This window comes from Equus przewalskii, chromosome 31, assembly GCF_037783145.1.
Source record: "Equus przewalskii isolate Varuska chromosome 31, EquPr2, whole genome shotgun sequence".
NCBI classification, from domain to species: domain Eukaryota; kingdom Metazoa; phylum Chordata; class Mammalia; order Perissodactyla; family Equidae; genus Equus; species Equus przewalskii.
The window spans coordinates 14249297-14272050 of NC_091861.1; positions in this window are offsets into that span (position 1 = coordinate 14249297).

Consider the following 22754-nt stretch of genomic DNA (forward strand, 5'->3'; position numbering starts at 1 on the left):
TGTTTTTTCCGTGTGTTCATGTCGATCTATTTCATTACGATAATATCTGTCATTTGTGTAGAAGTTTATTGTTTTACATTGTTTTCATATCGTGTTCATCATCATTTTTTATTCTGAATACACTAGTATTGCCTCAATTTAAGATGGCTTAATCAGTTGTCCAAAGTCATATAAACTTCTCTCTTTTGCCCTAATTTTGATCTCATAGTACAACACGTCAACCTATTTTGATTCTAATAGTATTTTATTTTCCATATAGCTTTAATATTGATTGCAAGCTCCTCACAGATTTTTGTCTGCTGTGTTAGCTTTACATTGTGTCTTGGACAGTTTATAAGGATTTATACATAAAATATTGGGTTATATGAACAGTGGTGATAGAATTGCTTTGAGTTTGATAAGACAGGCAGTTAATCACTTATTGATTATGAAATGTATTTCAAGTTAATTCTTTAAATTGCAGAATATGGAAGAAATTAAGGTAAATATGTTGCCTTAGATCGGAAGATAATGCTTTTTCAGAATCTCCTCACAATTCATAGATATTTGGGCTGGAAATGGAAAAGAAAGGGAAGAGGAGAGGCTAACATTGACAACGACATTGAAATTAAGAGAAAGAGAGGTTTTTCTTTTTTCTTTTAAAATATAACATATAACAGTGCCTAAAGAAAAGCACACTGAAAGTTCTTGGATATGCCCATTCCATTTACTTGCAAACTCGTTCCTTTTTATTTCAGGACTTCTGAGGTCCTTTCCTAGCTACAGGTATTAGGAATCAAACAGCAGTGTCACTCAAACGAATTCCATGTAACATGTACCCTATTTGTAAACTTTAATAGTATTTTCAGAGAAGTTTAATAAGAACACAATTCAAGTGTAGTTTTTAAAGAGCTTTGCTCTTGGATTAAGTATATGAAATCGTTACCTAATTATTGGGAAGTAAACCTCGGAAGAGTAAGAATACTATCTGAGTATTTTGAAAACATAGTCAGTGATAGGGGGCTACCCTAAATGAAAGTGATCCCCATCAGAAGAGTCAAAGGACAAGTGACTGTCCTTTCCATTTGTTTCCTTAACATGGAAGCTATCTCAACATATCTCATATTGCCCCTAATATAAAAAGTAGAGCATCAGACTCCATTCTATGTAATCACATCTATTTGAAATCTACTTGAAATACATAGAATGGAAACTTATGTATTCATATCTATTTGAAATGTCATGGAAGCCAATATTAGAAGAAATTCATCATATTATTTTCACTTACACTTGCCTATGTTTGGTGAACAAGATCATACATTTTGGTATGTAGTTACAAACATTACCATAAATACCATCTCTAACCAAGTGATCTTGGTGACAGCTGGTAGGTCTAGCCAATGTCAAATTGTTTCAAGTTAAATGTTAACTGACTAATAGGAAATTTAATTAAAAAGTAAAATAATATTGAGGGAATTGTGAAAGATAAAAACATCATAATATCAGGTTTAGGACTTCTGTAATTTTTGGTCTCCAAGATCTTTTACCAATATTAATTAATTAGTATTCATAGTACCTTGGAAGGTAAACATTATCATCTCAACTTTATATAAAATTGAAGAATAAAGGTTAGGTGGTTTCCCTCAGTCTACAGAGGGATTGGATTTTATTTTTTACAAGGAAAAAGAAAATGACTATTTAATAACAATATTAAATAAGATAAAGGACATGGAAGTCCCTATTTACAACATCAGGCACATAGAAGCCTTGCAGTAAATGTGTATCGAGTTTTTTCATCATTATACTAGTTAAGGAGACAAAAAAGTTCAATGTATATTCTTCTCTTAACCTGCAATATATATATATACATATATATGATTTTGCATGTATATATATTTAGTTACTTATTAGAAGAGCTAGAAGAAAATTTGAATGAAGTTGTTTATTCTTTTCTCTTTAGAAGAGTTAGCCTCTTTCTTTGAAACAAGAAGGGAGTTGTTATGTTTTTCAACATCTTCGTGGAACGAGGTTACAGATTATCTTTAATACCTAATGACAACCATGTTGATAGCAAACTGTGTGGTAACTTAATCAAGTCAATAAAGAATTCAGTAAATCATTAATAAGCTTCATAGATCTAATATTGCCACGTAAATGGCATGGTTGAATTTTTTCTTTTTAATCCAATTGGCTAAAATTGTATCTAAATTTATTGGGAATTTTAGTGTCATGTTCAAATATTCTTCATGTCAGTTGTTCTTCCTTGCAGGTAACCTAAATTCTTTATGATGCTCTTCCTGAACACTAAAAGACCCTTGTTTTTTCTTGTCTCTGTTGGGCACATGCCTGGGAACAGGGCTCAGTGGACCCTGAGTGGTTCACCCCAGAGCTGCCAATCTGACTCTGCAGAATTCACTTACCTTTCATTCTTACCCTCCTTTGAGTTTAATAGCATGGCACTCTGCTGAATATTTCCTGCCTTCTTTCATAGTAAACAAAGATTGCTTTCCGCTGTGTTGTTGTATGAAAGAAATGAAAACTTCTAACAGTTCTTTGTATAGTTCCAGCCCCCCTAAACTCATCCCCCACTCCTTACATCTTCAGGTATGTTATTTGGTTGAGATATTTATAAAGTTTACAAATTCTCCCCAGGCTGTTTGGATCCAGTTTTTGCATGAACATATATTATTTAGCAGAAAACAACCAGATTAATGATGGAGATGCAGGGTTCAAGCCAGTATGTCTGGATGGACCTGAAAACTTCCCCTGGAGCAGTCAACAAAGTATCAAAACAGAGTCATCAGGAAGCGGGGGGACCTGAGCCCAGTGAAGCACCTCCCCAGGGCCAGGAGGAAGGCAGACTGCAGGGTGGGCCACACCACCGTGGTGCAAAAAGCAGCAGAGGTGGCAAGGCCGCAGTTAAGGCAAGGAGCATAGGCCTTGACTTTCCCTCTAAATTTCTGTCGTTATTGTTGGTGCAGTCAGAAAGCTCAGGTGTGAATTCCAATTCGAATACTTTCTAATATTTAGTAAATAACTCTGCCAAGCTACTTCATCTTTCATTGCCTCCATGAGTTAAAAATAAAGAATAATAGTCATAATGCCAATCACAGAGTTGTTATTAAGGATAAGCGAAGTAATACATACAGAGAGCTAAGAATTGTGCCAGGCACGTACTATTCTCTCACTAAATATTAACTAATGATAATGATAACTATAATGATAGTGATATATTTTATGCACAGTTTACAAAAATAGATGAACGACTTAAAACAGATTTTTGGATGCTAATGAATAGTAAAAAAAAGTGTATAAATGCTAAAACTAAGAATAATATCATAAGCATAGTCAGACTCCAGTATGAATATTGACTGTGGGTATTTATTTGCTGGATCAAGAGAATCTGTATCACAGAGCTTTCACTCAAGTAGCTTCTCTGACAAAAATGTATAATGATGAATTTTATAAAATTAGATTTTATTGCTTGAAGGATCAATGGAAAATAGATTTATCTGTTGTCAAATAATAGCATGAAACTGTCAGTTTTCTTATTGTCTTCAATGCCTCCCCGCCTAAAACAGACAGTGGTCTCTCTGGTAAGCAAATTGAGCTTTTCCAGATCAACTTCAAAGTAATGTTCTCCAACACAAAATCGTTGAAAATTGCAGGAAAAATTGGGTAAGAAGACCAAATTACAAAGGCATCCATCCTTGCAACAAAATCAGCACATGTTACATTGTAGCCACTAATTCTGTAAAACCATCCACAGTATTAGCGATAAATACATTCAGGGAAAAAGTTGAATGAATCCTTTGATAAAAATCCCTTCATCAAATGAAACTTGAATATCAATGCCATACTTTGCTATTGTTTGTTGGTGCTATCAGATATCTCAGTTCATAGTTGGGTAAGAATACTCTTGAGCAGAATGTGAATCAGCTTTTGGCAAATATAATGTTTAGAGGGACTGAAAAGAGATGAGTTTTTTCTCTGATCATCAGTGAAAACTCCTGCTGGAAATTTTTGGTTTTAGCTAGTTATTTTGTGAGTCCCATGTTTTCTGGAAAAGGTGAGTTGGCATCAGAACTGACACAATGTCCACTCTGTAGTGTTTCAGTTACTATTGCTATATAACAAATTATCCCAAAACTTTGTGGTTTAAGCCAAAAGCCATTTATTTATATTTCATGGGTTTCATAAATCAAGAATTCATGAAGGTCTCAGGTGGGCAATCCTTCTGGTCTGCATCTCATTGACAAAGGTCATGTACTAAAACTCAGCTGGTGGATGGGCTCACCTGGAGGGTCCACAACAGCTTCATTCTCGTGTCCGGAGACTTGGTGGGGTGGCTGCAAAAGAATCTGTGGCCTTTTTTTAATAACTTCTGTAAGCGTGGAAGGGCATTGCCAGGAAGATGAGAGATTGTAACTGCGCGCCAATCAATGTGGTACTTTATTTATAGAGAACAGATAGAAATAAACAATTCATCCTCTGATCTTGGTTTAAAAATGAAAGAAATAGTGAAAATTGAGACTATAGTTAGACTGTAGTCACTAAATGAACAGAAGGGAAAAAAAACAAACTTACTTTTTCCTTATAAACCTATGAGGGCTTAGAGGGGAAGGTGCCTACATGAGATTTTGAAATATGGTATGTTAGAAAAAACTTTCTTCATGACACCACTGATATTATTAACGTCTTCCCTGTGATTTCAAATGGCTTATTCCCATGATATGTTCAGTATCTTGAGTTGCCTGAACTTAATACTTCTGGGCTGAATTATTATAGCTTTTATAGGGAGCCCAAACATTGGTAAAAACAGGTCAGATGCCAAGGTTTTGGCTCTTTTTCAACATTGATTTTTGTTACTTAGGAGAGAAAGAAATTAACGATATATTATTGAATTTATTTTTCAATATTTTATTACAAAAACTATCTATGTATTCAAACATAGAGATAAGTTTAAAGAATTATAGTGAAAAAATCATATATCTGACACCTAGATTCTACAATTGACATTTTACTGTACTTGCATTTTCTTTTTTGGTTGCATTTCAAAGTAGGTTGTAGACATTCATACATGTTGCCATATTGGGCTTATTTTAAAAGCACATCTTGGTGCAGCAACAAACTACGAAAACATTCTTTCCAGAACTGAACGCAACCAAAGGGATGTTTAAGATTTCACTGGCTGAAATTTCTCCAGTTGAAACACTACCCTTTCAGTTTTTGAATACAATATGTGTGCCTAGCATCGTACAGAGCATCAGAAATAATTGACATTGAGAATTCACTCCGTGACTTTGTAGTTCAAGTTTAATGGCAGTATCCATATCTACCTGATAGAGTCACTTGTTTCAATTTCCAGTGATCTGTAATTATTAGTTAAGAATTTCTAGTTGAGAAAGGAAAACAGTAAAATTTTTTTTAAAATTCTTAAAAATTAAAAAGTGAAACCAACTGGATATGAAACCTGGAGGTACGAACCTCTATTGTTACCCAGAATAGAGAACTTGGTTAAAGATTGCAAACAATATTATAGGTCCAAGTGCCATGAAACCATTAGTATTCAATTTTAACTGTGCTTTTAGATTTTTATTTTTTAATGACTTGTAGTGAAATTTTAAATAGGTTCCTTGACAACAGTGATGTGTGCACCCAATTTCCTAAAGTCTTTGGGTGCAGCTTGTATTATATCTAAGGCCTCAAAGAATAAAACATTTGACATAATTGTTCAAGGGTTAGTAATTCATGAAAGTGATAGAAATGTGGTCCTACTGACATATGGGCTCATATTATGCATTTGCAATTGTATATATCAGGATATCTCATCACCACAAAACTAGCTTTTAAGAAATAATGGAGGCTTGCAAATGTGAACATCTGCTTCTTTATTTTACACTTACAAAAGAGAGTATTTAGTGAAATGAAGGAGAAATGAAGTCTTTCTTCTCTCTCTCTGTCTCTCTCATCTTCCGTAGTGGTTGAATGGAGGCATAGAAACAATTATCCAGATACCGAAGTGCCCCAAAAGGCTCACACTCAGTAAGAATGTTTTTTTTTTTAATTCTTAGCTAATAACCTGACCATTTTGACAAAATGGCCTATTGAATAATCTAGGTTAAAAAGTTGAGAATACACTATATACATATAAGTTGTATATATATATATATACACACACATGTATATAGACTATATTTTATCTATCAGATCTGTATACTTATATATACATACATATATATCTGATAAAATCAATAATATGTTCAAAACAATTGACCGAAAGGAAGTTTCAGCCTTTTCAATAATACTAATACTTGTTTCAATGTTTTGCTTCATCTTGCTTGGGTAGACTCAGTTATATGACCAGGTTACTGAGCTCGGTAGATGACTTTGGCAGGTGCATGTGCACAATTGTTTTAGCAATGTGTTCAACATTTTTACCAATCAGAAGAAGAACGATGGAGCCAGAGGAGATGAAGTAAAAGATAAGAGAAACCTTTGGTTTGTTACGGGTAAAGTCTTTTTCTATAAGTACACTAGTTCTTTTGAAAGAGCTATCTAAATTTCACACTCACTGCCATTTCTCGATCCATATAGATTGTAGGCATATGGGGAAACATTGTGGCCAAATTTTCTCTTTCTTAAAAATAAGCTATATCGTCTGTCTTTCAGTGCAAGCACGCAGATATCTTAATGACTATGAAATCAAACTCTGCCAGCATTTAATTGCATTTGAGAATGCGGCATATCAATTCTGACTTAAAAGAATAATATTACATAATATAAGCTCATACTAATGTGAGTATAAAAATATTCAATAGAAACTATAGATTTTGCATAAAAGTATTCCAAGGGTTAAATCAATAGCATAGTGGCTTCAAATCCTTGCTTAAAATATGCCCTTCTTAGGGGAAAAAAAAAAAGAAAAATGATGGGTATTCACATGATTGACAACCTTTCCAAATAGAAGTGTTGCTATAATTAAGCAATAATGTATGAGTGAGTGTACATTATGACAAATTGGAAGCTTGGTTGATTAGATTGAGCATATAAGCTGTCAGTATAATTATCATATTTTAATCATTTTTCTCCATTTTTTATAACAGCATTGTCTTCAGCCTCATTTGGTGCTTATTAGATTGATATTCTAAGAGGAATTGTACAACATAAAACATGTCCTTAAACAGGATGAACTTTAGATAAAGCTTTACTTATGTCTATAAACATTTATAATGATTGCGCTTATGTTTCTACGTTCTTCCATCTACCGATTCAATTTGTAGAAAGATGAAAATTTCTTTTTCGAGATAAAATGGATAAACGTGAGCATATTTGAATCTGTGAAATACCACTAGATTTCAACAGAAACATGTAAAATATTTATTAAAATGCCCTCAAAATGTAAGGGTTTTTTTCTTTCCATTGCCTGTCCTATCTGTAGACAGGTCATTCAAATGGATAACGCAATCCTTTAGGGCAAATGTTTTGCTTATATTACTTGATTTGACTCTAATCACAAATGCTGAACACAGAAAAGGAATTTGGTGGCAAAGAGGAAGGTGGAGGGTATGGTCCAGCTGCTGCTTACTAAGGACTTCTCATGCAACCAATGAGAGGGGAATCCTAAGGAAAAGGCAAGACAGCACTTAGTATCCAAGTTTTAAATACAAAGCCTCTAACTGGTTATTCTGATGCTATGATGTGGAAATTTAGGAAAGACATTAAGCGACTTGAATATTAATGTTTATTTCTCTGCCCCAAATCAAGATATCTCAACAGACCCAGCGATCTATCCTTGTAACATGGAAAGGACTTCCCAGGCTCTCGGGTCTATATTTTTGTCTTCGTGAGCCACGAGTTAGAGTGGTCTGAAATATAGGATTGGGAGTATATAAGAAGGTGCACACCTAGAACCTGGTGCAGTCTCTATTTCCTCCAGTTTTTCGGGGTTCTAAGAGCACACCTCTCCAAATAGGTATGCCGTTACCTCAAGGGTGTGCGAGCTACACTATTTTTCATTTATTCCTAAATATGTATTGAGGCCCCCAAAATGGGCCTTGTTAAACACATTTGTTGCCCGGAAGCAAATGATAGGATGGTAATATCCTCACTACCTTGCAGTAAGAGCAGTCAAAACCATTAATCAGTCAGTCAGCATACCAGTGAATCCAGTAGTCTCAGGCAATAGGTCACTCTTCAAGACACCCAAATATCTGTACTCCCAAGCTGTCTTTCTGTTGTACACAAGCACATTTTTTAAAAGATTTAGAAATTATACTGAGAGATTTTATATATGTTGATCACAAACTAAAGTTCTGGTATAGTCTTAGGCAAATAGACAACTATAGTGTATTATCTGGTACTTACAAGTTAGATTAATTATTAGTCCTACTCAAGACGGAATTACACATGATGCATAGGTTACAATGTGGAATTGGTAATATTTTTACAGAGGCATAGATCAATTCACAAATCTGAACATTGGACTGGTAAGAGGAGAGCAGAAATTTAACTCAGAACAAAAGCATATAAGGAATAAAGAATGAACAACAGTTATTATTATTCGGACTTGATATTCTTTTGAGGTTTGTTATGGACTGAATCTTTGTGTCCACCACAAAATTCATATGTTGAAATCCTAACGCCCAAAGTGATGCTACTATGAGGTGAAGTCTTCAGGAGGTGATTAAGTCATGAGGGTGGAATTCTCATAAATGGGATTAGTCCCCTTATAAGAAGAGACAGGAGAGACCTTTCTCTGTCTCTATCTCTGTCTCTGTCTCCTCTCCATCATGTGCAGATACAATGAGAAGATGGCTACCAGAAAACCACGAAGAGGACACCAACCACACACTAGATCTTGTACTTCCTAGCTTCCAGACTGTGAGAAATAAATGTTTGTTCCTTAAGTCACCCAGTCTATGTTATTCTGTTATAGCAGACCGAACTAAGACAATGCCTTTATTTAAACTTTTGATTTGAGTATGAATATTATTCTGTTTTCTGTAGATTTACCCACCAAGTTGAATTCAGAGGGACTTCTGATTTACTTTTTTTTTAACCACCTGAATAAGTTTGATTTCTTTAGCAAAAGCTTTCCAATTATCACGTTTATTTTTCAGATCTAAGTCCAGGATCCTAAAATATGAGCGTGTCTAGTAAACATGTATCTCCACTTTAATGTGTCTGAGGCTTGCTTTTTCCATCTTTAAAATGAGGATGCTCTATCTATCTCATGGAGTTCTTCTGAGGATTAAGCTATAGTCCATGCAAAGTATCAAGCGTAGTATGTGGCCTGGCACACAACAGATATTCAAGAAATATTAGTACTTTTTCCCCTCATTTTACATATAAGGAAACTGAGACCATGAGAGGTTAAATAGTTTGAATAGAATCCACTAGCTAGTACATATCAGAGTCAGAATTCTGCATCTTGTGATCTCACTGAATCTTCATTTCAAATCATAATTATTTTTAAACGTCTATCGTTTCTTACCAAGCTCTCGATTTGCTTCTCCCCTATATTTCAGTGATGTTTTATAGGGAAAAAAAATCATGTTCCCTCCATTGCTAGCTATGCATCTTTGTGAACACTGCTTAGTCTATCTGTGCCTTTGTTTCCTTATCTGTAAAGTGGAGGTAATTATAAAACCCATTCTTGGGGTTGCTGTAAAGAATAAGTGAGATAATCCTGGCAAAACACTTGACACATTGCCTGCCACATAGTAAGCCCCCAACAAATGTTAAGGGTTTTGTGACTCTCTACTAAGTGCCTGACTCTGGTAGGAGTCATCAGAGACAGAGGAATGACACCATTTCTGCTCTTCACTAGCGCATCACCTCCTGGAGAGAGTAGCCACAGTGATATGCATGATGGATTGCACAGTGAGATAACTGCGGTCAGCGTGCCCCGGTGAGCACGCTGGGTGGCTTGGAACTCAGGGTAAGACAGTCCAGGAAGGCCTCGGAGCAACAGAGATAAATGTGGCTAGCCTCAAGGAACCAGGAAGCATATACAGGTGACCCGGGAAGAGAGAAAGCAGAATGGAGAGAGGCAAGGAGGCCTGGGAGAACGTAAGAAGGTGGACCATTTCCTGGAGGTTCGAGGTGAATCTTGTGATTGGAAATGTGGCAAAGCACCAAATGATATTGGCCTGGGTTTTCAGGCCAGATTGTTTCTGGGGGACAAGACTAAAACTGACAACCACCAGAGGTAAGTTAATGTTGCCTATTTATGAGCCCTCTTTGAAAGTATGTAATACGTATGAGTTTGCTTATAAGGTTAAGATTTGCTTCATTAGATGTTCAATAATGAATGAATTCATTGATTAGCTTGTATAATCAAGAAATACTTAATGAGCACATAGTATGTGTCAAGTATGCTAGACATTTAGGCTACAAAGATGGATAAGGGAGTCCTCAAGATCTGTCTATTTGTTAACGTGGAGAGGCTGACTTGAAAGACAAATGGCTTCTCTATTAAACAAATTAGACTAAAAATCTAGTTAACACAAAAGCTTTCATCCAAGACAGTTGAGACCAAAAGAACTTAGCTTTGCAATCTAAGGAGTTAGTTACCCACCAATATCTTCTTTTCTAGGTGTTTGGGTTGATAGGTTTCAAGGCCGAGCAGCCCTTTTCCATCTTTACCCAATATATGCTTATGGTGGCAACAATCAGGTTATGTTGTATAGATCCAATTAAACTGTACAAGACGTGGGTTAGGTAGGTGTTAAAATGGATTGAGTATTCTACAGATAACCACTAAATCCCTGAGTACTTAAACAAACATCAAACTGAAAACCTTAGGAAATTCATCTGCTGATATTAAACAAAGCTTGGTCTCACAATCATATTGGCTAGAACAGGCGTCCAAAACACAAGAAAGAAAATGAACTCTTTGTTAGCAGTTTATGCTTTCCCAGTAACATCACCAAGTCCATGGGCAATGAATCTGCCAGCATTAGGGCAGATGAGGCTGGTTGTTGAGGTTACACAGTCAAACGAGCTGCTTAAACATCCTTTCTCCATTTTCCATGTTGCAGAAAGGTTTGTAACTCATCTTTCATTTAAAAAAAAAAAAAGGCCTTGTCCGCTTTCCAGTACTCCATGAGTTCTCTCTGTGGTTGGGACACAACCAGAGTGATGTCCTCCAGCATTGTTGTTCTCATCCTCTAGTACATCTGAATCCACCATTCAGCTCCCTAGAAACACTGATATCTAGATCACAACTTGAGAGATTCTATTCAATGGGCCTGGAATGGAGTCCAGTAATCTGTGATTTTGAAAAAAGATCTTACGTGAATCTGGTGCCAAGTTCAGTAACCACTGCTGTGTATTATGTACAAAAACACCTCTGTGAAGAACCTTATCAAATGACAAATATAATTATAATGGATCAGTGTCCGCAGAGCTCATATTAATGTAAGTTGGGCATCTCTCAATCTCACAAGGAAAGATTGTGTATGAGTGTCCTTGACCCCTTACAATAGCATTGTTAGGCAGTTTACCACTTGGTGGAATAAGTTACTGGCTGGACACATGATATGGGATAAGAGAAGAAAAGGAGCATTACCATGGGATTAAATATTTTGTTACTGGAATCTGGAAGTGATACTGGCTGAACACAAGGTTGACATAAGGGAAGCCATATTGTAGAAAAGAAACCATATTGTAACTTTGAGTGAACTCTGACTAACTAGCCCAGCTGCATACGCACCCTCCGGGAGACTTACATGCTCTGTAGATTTTATGATCCCTGCTTTTGCATGTACCTCCCAGCTGCGCTAGGACAATAATTTTGTTCTTTTGAGTTTCTTAGGAATGTGATGACTCTTAGACAGAGAGTCTGTCTGGTGTGGCTGCTCCCAGTCTGTAACACCAGAGGGTCAACATTCCTAATCCCCGCCCCTGTAACCCACTGGCCCATGTAAGTGCTTCAAGAGTCTGTGCCCCACTTAAGATGATTCTCTCAGAATTAGTCGGCCACCTTTTCCTTTGCTAGCAAGCTGTAATAAAGTTCCCTTTCTCTGCCACCATCTTGCCTCTTGGCCATTGGCTTTTATCTTGTAGCGAGCAGATTGTGCCATTTGTGTGGTAACAGCAGTATTTTCTTAACGAGCTCAAAGCATTACACAATTAGAATTTAAATTGAACAACTTCCCAGCAACAAGCATTTCAAATCTTGCAGTAGCAGCAAGGTAGAAAAATAGAACCATTAACTGAGCATCTACTCTGTCCTCCAGGCAGCTCTAGGTGCTTGACATTCATCTCCAACTGATCCTCACAGCACCATGAGATAGGCACAACCATCAGGTTTTACAGAAACAGAAATGAGACAGGTTGAAGTGGCTGGCCCGAGGCCACACAGCTAGTAACTGGGAGAAAGAACCAGTGTTCACATCAGATTTACCTGATGCCAAAGTTCGTGTGATCTTTTCCATTCATAAGTAGTTGGAAAGGAAATGAAGTACTACTGGGAAAGGAAGTTAACAGCCATTTCATCTGCCTAGCCACCCCCCATAATAATAACAATAATGATTATTATTATTAAAAATTATTGGAAAACAATTCCTTATAACATCTAGAAACAATAAGCAAACTGAAAGTGATGGGTGGATATGTTCATTATCTTGATTGTGGTGATGAATTCAGGGTGTATGTATATGTCAAAACATATCAAATTATGCACTTTATGCAAAATTTATTGTATGTCAATTATACTCCACTAAATCTGTTAAAAAAGCCTATAGCTACACACTGGTTATGTCAGTTGGTTAGATAGCAGGAACAGTAAGGTCACAATTGAAGTTTAGTTGAGATGCATCGTTGAGATGACTTCAGAGTTCTCTATTCTTTGGACAAATCCACCCTCTCTTAAATGAAGGTCACTAGTCCAAGGAAGAAGAGGCGAGGCTGTGGATAGATTAGAAAAGTAATTCAAGGACCACGCCTGTGCCTGGCTGGACACCTCTCAGCCCACCCCTGACTTCACAGCTGCTCAGGTGACTGTTGGATGTACCGGGATAGCGTCTCTGCTGCAGGCTCTGCTGGAGGCTCGCTCCGCTTTTTGCCTTAAAGCTTTCTTCACAGTCTGCTTAGAGCATGTGCAAACACGGCTTAAAAGTGTAGAAGAGTTATCAACCCCAGGGAAATTCACAACTTTTGCTGAACGGGAGTCTGTGGATAAATTTCCCAGCTTTCCATCTTTTAGTGGACAATTGTGAGGCTCACTCTGCATGGTGCTCCAGAGGGTCCCCAGTAGGATGGAGCCCCAGCCGCCCACAGGGATTGCTAATAATGTAGCCTGGATTGGCTTTTCTGCTTTTCCTGACTCACCCTCCTTGCTTCCTTACTCATGCTTCCTAGGATCACTTCTTAGATCAATTACCTGCACCCAAGCCCTTGTCTCAGGAGCTGGTCTCAGAAAAACCAAAGGCAACATCCTTCTCTGATTCTTTTTTATATAGTTGTAAAATTACCTGTCAATTTTGTCAAACAATAGCTCATGTTTTATTTACATCATCTGTAGGTTACAAGGTGGCAAAGAGACAAAAATGTACAATATTGAGGGCTTTGTCTATAAGGAATGTATATCATGTGTTGTACACGATTACAACAGTATTCAACTCACCTAGGTTTAGGATTATATGGTTTATTGTGTATGTGGTTCACCAAAGCCATATTAAACAGTAGAATTAATATATATTCTTTAATAGGCAACAGTCTGATGTTGTGATTAAATAAAGGATTATAATAATATAATATAATAAGTCCAAAAATTGTTAACATGAATGTCATCAAACTATTTTCGTAATGATGTTACTGGTTTACCAGAATTTACTGAATGAAGTACTTTGTGGTTGGTGGCTTAAATTGTGTCTACATAGAATAGTACATCAAGTAAGAACTTGGGCTGTGCGTTCATATTCCAGCTGTCATATATACATATTAGCTGTCATCTAAGTTGCTTAGCTTCTCTGTGTCTCAGTTTCCTAATCTATAAAATTGGATAACAATATCACCTCATAGGATTTTTGAGGATATTAAATGTGATGGTATCTATAAAGCACTTGTCTGATTATATTTTATGAGTTCAATAAATGTTTACTAACAAAGCACACCATTTACTCTGAGAGAACCCAAAAAATCCTATCCAAAATTCTAATACTAAAGAATTATAAATTTTTTTATTTTATATAATCCAACCTCATGAGTATTAGCTTATTTCGAAGATGTTCCATGCTGCTATTTCGTGTTGTGCAGACACTGCATTAAAACTTGAGGGAGGCTTTTCAGATGCCTTGAAAGATCCGTCCTTGAAACAACTTGGACCTCAAAATATCACAAAGTATCGCATTGCTAATGGGACTCTTAACAGAATTCAAAGGACACATGCGTTAACATGCATTGCAATTATTTTTGTTATAGGCTAACAAGAATATTTTTCCATCTTCTAGATTTAAGTAAAGTGTTTTATGTTTTTGTCCTGAATGGATGCAGCCTTGGTTATTCACGTATATGTTCTATCTTTGTTGATTTCACTATTTCTTAATTTTATATTTACATCTAAAATTTTACCTCTAGTTTGTGAAACAGTGGTGTTACACTAAACCAGGCAGGGTTATATGGTGTAGTTCCTTTATGACTCTAAGATATAGAATCAACATTTCTAATTTATAAACAACTTCAGGTCTTCAGAGAAAGATGGAGATTGCCATGAACTTCTGGTAAATCTTCACATTAAGTGACCAGAATCTACTCTCTTTTTGCTATTAAAGTGGCATCCTAATTTTTCTTCTGTATAATCCCACATGGTAAGGAATCTAATGTTGTAATTACGCACGCACAAAGGTCTTCTCTTTTCCACCTGGGTTTTCCCACTCAAGTTTTCCAGAATTTGGCTAGAGGTTCAATATCCTATGTCCTCCTATAACATTATTCCGCAGATTTGCTAGTGAAATAAAATACTGCTCTGACCTTTTTAATTCCCCTGACTTTTTACAATCTTGGAAATTTAGCACAACAGCAGGAGGTTAATCATATTCCCTGATGTAAAAGACAAAATAAGACACCTTTAAATTCAGAGGGAGAAGTGACCTCAAGGTATCAAAGCCTTCAGAGGCTCCCTGGCTGTCCCTAGGGACTATGTATTGTACTTCTCATGATGCTTCGCTTGTCAAGAGCTAACTCACCTATTCACCGCATAGATTGAAGGTATAGGCTACAACTCCTGCATCTGGGCCACATTTTGAAATGCACTTAGAATAACAATTATATTCTTTATTCACTTTTTCTTTACTAAGAACGCATTTATTTATTTGTTTATTTTTAGATTTTTTTTTTTTTTTTGAGGAAGATTAGCCCTGAGCTAACACCTGTCGCCTATCCTCCTCTTTTTGCTGAGGAAGACTGGCCCTGAGCTAACATCCGTGTCCATCTTCCTCTACTTTGCATGTGGGATGCCTGCCACAGCATGGCTTGCCAAGCAGTGCTTAGGTCTGCACCTGGGATCCGAACCAGCGAACCCTGGGCCACCAAAGTGGAACATGTGACTTTAACCACTGCGTCACAGGGCCAGCCCCACTAAGAATGCATATTTTAATTATTTAGAATGATATTCATTCAAAAGTTTCAAAGCCTTTGATTTAATGTTGAAAATGCATCCTGTTACATTGTATATTTAAAGTCTGTGCAATACCACAGACGATTGCTAAGTGATGTGTGATGCTAAATATTCATTTGTTTACATGTGTATCCATGGGTGGACTGATTCTTCAAGTCAAACTGAATGGTTAGTCTGATTCCTTGTGGGTTTAGCAGTGCCTGATCATTGAACCAAGTGTCATTCTATGTGTTTTTTAGTCTCAATTGTTGTGCAGTTCGGTTGATGGATGAGATGGCCTGAAGAAAAGTAAGAAAGAAAAAAAGAACAATGTTCCTCACAGAGCCCAAAGTGACAGAGCAGATCAGCTCTCTTAAATTCTCTGTCCATACAGCCATTGTGATCAAGGAGATTGATGAAGAAGCCTACCAGCTCTGAGCTGTTTAGGTGTCAAACTGATAGGAAAGAGCAGTCCTCACTGTGTTCCTGCACACAGTTTTGAGAGGTCGACAGCTAGCTAACACATCTCTCCACCTAGATTTGGGCTTCTGTCCTTTAGACGCATGCAAGTAATTGTCAATTTACATTTGAGATGAGAGTTGGCTTTATAGGTAGTCACCTTTGAAAAGCAAAACGCTGGATGTTTCATCTTCCATATGACTATTTCAAAGTCTTACGTGGAACTCTGCTATTGAGCATAGGTGTGTTAGTGAAACTGAGAAATTGTGAGACTCATTTTCTTTTAGTTTGCAAAGACTGAGTGTATTTTGTGGATTATCCTGATTACAGTGGTAGAGATCAAGCTTGCTGTCTTTCCACCTCATAGTTTTTCTTCCCAAGAGAATGTGTGTCTCCCAATAGCCTGTATGGTCATAATTAGCCCCTCAAACATGAGTCATGAAAATTGACACCAAAGAGTAATGGGAAGGAGAGGTGGATGGACTATAGAGGGTTTAGTTTTAGACCTGACATGAGTTGGCTCCAGGCGTATCATAGTATGGATGCTTCAAGAAAAGGTTTTTATTTCTCTTTATACTATAAAACAGATTTCCCAGTAAATCATTAATTAATTCAAACATAAGATATCTTAACATTAACAAAAACCAAGTATAGGTTGCAAGAATACACAGTTAGTGAATTTATAATCATCTTAATCTTTGATAAATATTTAAACTCTACAATATCATATATTCCTGATCATTGACCTAAAGATTCTTGGCAAGGGAGTCCATTCTCTTTATTTAAAATTGCTTGTCTCTTGGTTGAGCTGAAAGTACCGGGAAAAAAAAGGGGATGTCATTGCTATGATCTGAGACTGGGAAAATTCAGGCTCCATAAATTTGTTTTATTTGATTTAGATTAAGCAGTAGATAATGTAACTGGACACAGTTGACAAGAAATTTTTTTTTTATTGAAAGAACTAAAGAAGAACAAGTTCATTAAAGAAAATTTAGGGGGAAAAATGGAAACACAAGCAGAACATACACACAAATAATTCTATCACCCAAATTACAGGCAATATGTTACTAGCATTTTAATATTGCTATTTGGACTTTTTGAATATGCCAAGCTTTAAAAAATACAGTTGTGTCATTTTATGTATGCTTAAAAAAATCCTGGTTATGTAACCTAACATCATGTATCAAGACACTTCTACATTATTGTATGGTCTTCACAAATTGAATAACAATATATTCTTATACGTTCTGTTTACAGACATTGTTATTTGCCTATTGAATATCCTTTCTCCCATTAAATCTTTGCTGGAAAAGCCCCAGTTTGTTCAAGTGTTGATCCTTCCCCTGCATGATGTAGGGCAGAGCGATCCCTGGAACACCTTGAATTGGGTTTCCATCAATCATCAATTTGTCCATTGATTAGCTGCAGGGTGGCATGTGACCCATTTATGTCCAATGAGACATAACAAGAGGTCTACTGCTTTGCTTATAGCTACATTTCAAGCATTTAGACTACTGGCTGCCATCTATCGAGTAGTGAATAAATAATTGTAGAATGAATGAATTTTAAATGCTAAAGAGTTTTCCATTCAAAATAAGAGTTCATTGTAAGAGACCTTTCTGGACATTGCTGTGTCAGGATGTAATTTCCAGAACTGCTGCGGTCATCTTGCTGCCAGGGTAGGGACGAAGCCAACCCACATATGTGATAGACCTAAAAGACCCAAAGAAGCAGGAGTCCCAGCCATCCTTGCAGATCCCTGACTTCCGGATTTCTTGGGATAGTAAATTTCCCTCTTGTTTAAGCCAATTTGAATGAGAGATTTCTATAATTTACTGCTGAAATAATCCTAACTGGTATATGCTGTTTTATATCAGGATTTTCCACCTTTTTTAAGTAATACATTTAAAAGAGTATATAACAGGCCTCCCTTTGGCCACCTACCATTATAGGACATAATAATAAAATCTCTGGCTAGATTTAATGAAGCAGTAGATGCTGATTTTTAAGAGATTATACTAATGTGATATGTATTTTATGAAATTCCATAATATTTAACAAATCACAGTAAGACACGATAGATACTGCTATAATACAAATATCAATGGCTGGTGGACCTTTCTAGAGGAACAGAATTCTGAATCTCAGCCTTCACTGCTTTTATAGCTGTGCATAGAACAAGATTATGCTTCATTACCTCCATTTTGGCACCAAGTTTCTGAAAGTCATTGTTGTGGTTATCTATTGCTGCATAATAAATGACCCCCATATTTAGTGGCTTAGAACAGTAACATTCATTTTATTGTTCCTCGTGGTTTCTGTGGGTTGGGAATTTGAGAAGGGCTCAGCTGGGTAGTTCTAGTATGGGACTCAGATGGCAGTCAGATGATGGCTAGAGCTGAAACAGTGGCAGGGACGGGGCAAGAGACGCAATCGGCTGGCTCTCTTCTGTGGTCTCAGGGCCTCTCCATGTGGTCTCTGCTCCTGGACTGGTTTAGGCTTCCTTACAACATGGTGCCTCAGGCTAGTCAGACTGCTTACATGGCAGCTGAAGATTTCTAGAAAGAAGCAAGCCAAATGGAAGCTACATTGCCCTTCTTGATCTAACCCAGAAGTCATGCAGTATCGTTTTCCATTCATTTTATTTTTGCAAGTGCCACAAACCTTCCCAGAATCAATGGAGAGGAAATTATGCTTCCTCTTTTGAAGGGGGAGTACTAAGATTCCAGAAGGGCATCTGGGTCAAGAGATAATGTGTTGGTCACTTTGGAAAATAAAACTTGCTACAATCATTAAAGATCTTTCTGTGTGGCTTATTTTTTCTTGTTTCTTTTTTTCTTTTATATTAATTTTGCTGTTTTCTTGTTATGTCTGAAATCTGTGGAATGACCAAAGCTGTAGGACCCCCAGAGTTAAGGAAGTCATTATTTCTTTCCATGCAATTCCAGGATCATTTGGATTCCATAACAAGGATCAAACTAAGTTCAGAAAGTGAGAGAATGGAAGAGAATCATGGTGTAAATGAGCATGACTTTGTGTTGAGACAATATGAAGAGAACGCTGTGTTCCAGTATGAGTGACAAGAAGTGGCATGCATATTCGAAAACAAAAATATTAAGATGGAAGGTAAGCAACAAACTTTGGGGAAACAAGTTTTAAAAGCAAATCCTTACGACAGCAGATAATTTCCATCCTTCAAAAAATGTTCACTCTGATTAAGTCTAGCTATAAGTATATGCCATACATCTAGGCATCTCCATTCAAAATTTTATGATCAACAACTTTGTGTGATATGGCTGATGACATGCATTATTTAAAGAAGCTGTGTATTTGATTAATGATCTAAATGTTTATAAAGCAAACCTTTGCAATAGGAAATTAAATGCACATATTAGAAATAAGAAAGTGCTAGAAACACACAAGACTATGAGAATCACAGATTATTTTATTAGGAATAATATGATACCATATTTAGCAAGCCAATCTAACCTTTCAAGAAATCACAGAAAAATAAGAACAAAATGAAATTCTAGTAGATGGTGGTAACATCCGATCTTATACATAAGGAAACCAAATGTAATGTGCTCTTTTTGGTAGACTTTCCTCTTGCCTTGTGGCTCCATGGAGCCCCTACTTACTATGTTATCGTATCTAGAAAAACACACAAATCCAGTTTCGGAAGTGTTTCTATGTATTGTACATCTTGTGAGGGGAATGCAGGAGGGTGTTACCTTGTACATCTGTTTGTGTCAGCACAACTTGGGGCTGCCTCTCTTCTAGACCAGATTTTACTTTGCTTCTTTTTGATCTTGTACTTCTTATTCAAGCATTGTGCTTAACATGTGTTATGAACATAACGTGTTTAATTATCTGTCTCTCCCATTTGACTATGTGGATATGAAAGCAGAGATTGTTCCTGTCTGGCGCACCTTGCAGACTGAATGAACAATGTCAGTAATGTTTTATTCAAAGAGGAAAATAATGTGTGTGTGTGTGTGTGTGTGAACACATTGGGAGAGTAATTATGTAGAAATTGACCTGCTTTTGTAGTTCCATAGAGGAGATCTGGTGTGAATGTATCAGCAAGACAGCGTTCAAGTGATGAAAAGAAAGATCTTTCTAAAAACAAGAGCTTTCCAACAATGGCTCAGATTGCCTCCGTATGTGATGAGCTTCCTGTCATGAAAATACAAGCAGAAGCCACACAGGTATCTCTCAGGGATATTATGGAATGAGATTAAATGAACTCTAAATTCCCTTCTAACACTATGAATCTAATCCTAGTAATGGATCAATTCTAAATCGAGTAGATAAGGGAAAATTAACACTTGTTAAGCACTTACTGTACACAGGCATAGTTCTAGCCACTGAGGATTCAGCTATGAACAAGGCAGAAAGGTCCCTGTCCTCATGGAGCTTAGATTCTACTGAGGGAGCTAGATGAGAAACAAGTAAAAAAACTCAAATATAATTTTATAGTGTTTAGCGCTATGGAAAAAAATAGGCTAATGTACAGAAAGGGACTGAGGTTGAGGCCAGATAACATTAGAGGAACTAGCAAACAAGAAAATATTCAATGCTTCATATAATCTGTATTAGTTTTAGCAGTATTTTTATAAAAACAAATATCCAGGACATATTTAGTCCTGGCACTCCAGAAGGTAATATTATCTCTGAAAACCCAGTTCTGTATATTATATGGATACCAAAGAGGGGAGACACAAACCCTGATCCGGGGAACTTACAACCCTTTGGGAAAGACAACTATGTCATTAGCGAAATAGCTAAATAGTAAAACAAGGATGTTGATTGCAAATGAGAAGCAAAGGGAGTAAAGATCATACAATATAACCAGAAGGAAAAAATAATGTGGTCAGGAGTGATCAGGGAAGATACGTAAATTAAGAAGGCTCTAAAAATATGTAACTTTACAGTAAAATCATCAGAAAACCAAATGTTCAGATTATGGTTAACATGATAATGGAATGCCTATTACGGGCCCACATATTTGGTCTGTTACAAATTTCTGACATGCTTCTGCATGTAAAATATATCAGTGCAAGCTCAGGGCCCATTAATATGTGCAAATTTTCATGGAGCAGATGGCATCTCAATGTATAAACATTATCAATGCAGGTATTAGCAGCTAAAACATTACCTATTTCATGTACCTACTTCTATAACACAGACCCCAAGGATTGCCTAATGGTGAAGGTTTGTGATATACGATTCTCATCTCTTTCATTTTTTGGTCCAAAGAAAAGAATTTTCGAAGCCTTCACACATCATGTGACTGTGTGTGTTGTAATAATTTATCTTACTGCTTTCTCTCAAACATGGATAGATGCATCTTGGAATTCTACATTCTCTTTTAGGAAAAAATTACTGGTATAGGATGAAAAAAAGAAAGGCACCTTTGCATTCATTCATTATTTAATTTTTCATCCATAAAATAATCATTGAACTCCTACTCTGTGCCAGGCACTGAGAAGGAGAAGACTAGCAAAAACTGCTATCATCTCTGATCCTCAGACCTTTGCAAATAGCAGAGAGCTCACCCCATGGGGAGCCAGGCTGTTTTGAGGGAAGAACATGGACTCTCTATCCAGAGTCCTCAAAAAAGATATTCTGGAAGAAAGATATATTCATTTCTATGAAAAAGAAAATTGGGATATTTTTATGAATAAAATGAACACCAACATTTATTAGTGAACATATGGACTTGGTTTTATTCTAAAATACTTTGAAATTACTTCACATAACTTATTCACAAGTCTCTGCTGAGAAAGAATTCCTATCTTCAAAGGACTTGGAGAGTTCTCATACATAATGTAATCGCATCAATAATTATTTAATGTGAGAATAAAAAGAAATGTCTCCAAAGGGAAAAAAAAACTATGATTTTTATTATTTGATGTCTTCCTAAAATTACTTGGGCTATAAGAACAGAGTGATATTTTGTGTTATTGTTAAAAATGTTTCTAGCTTTTGAACATTCTTTTGAGATTCTCTTCAGTTTATGGAAATATCAACATTTTATGAATAAATTAATAGAAACGATTTTCTGTCTTTGATTGCAGTGGCAGGGGCAACCTCCCATCCCCACTACTGAGTGTTTCTGAGTATCTGAAATGTCTTCCTGAAAGTTCATTCAGCAAATTCACAAGAAACTATGGATTCAATCTCCTGCACTACGCAAATGGCATCAATGAGGAAGACCGATAACCAACCCAGAATGATCATCCACTTGATACATTAATTCAGTTGAAAGCTACAGGGACGTGAAGAAGAACCAGATGTTGACCTTATAATACTATTTCTTGCCTGCCACTACAGAAGGATTCATGAGGGGCTACAACAGAAACCTTTGCATAGATCAGCGGCATTCTCCATTCTGTGTCTTACCGCCTCTTAGATTAAGACATCAAAGAGCCACTCTAGAAACAACCAATTTAGCACTAAGATTTTGCCTATACATGCTGAGCAAAATGGGAATTTGAGGCAATTAGTGGCATATGTTTTTTAAACTACTGACAATTTTCAGTTTGGTCAAATCTTTTTTTTTCCTCCCCAAAGCCCCAGTATGTAGTTGTATATCCTAGTTGCAGGTCATTCTAGTTCTTCTATGTGGGACACTGCCACAGCATGGCTTGACGAGCAGTGCTAGGTCTGTGCTCAGGATCCGAACCAGAGAACCCCGGGCCACCAAAAC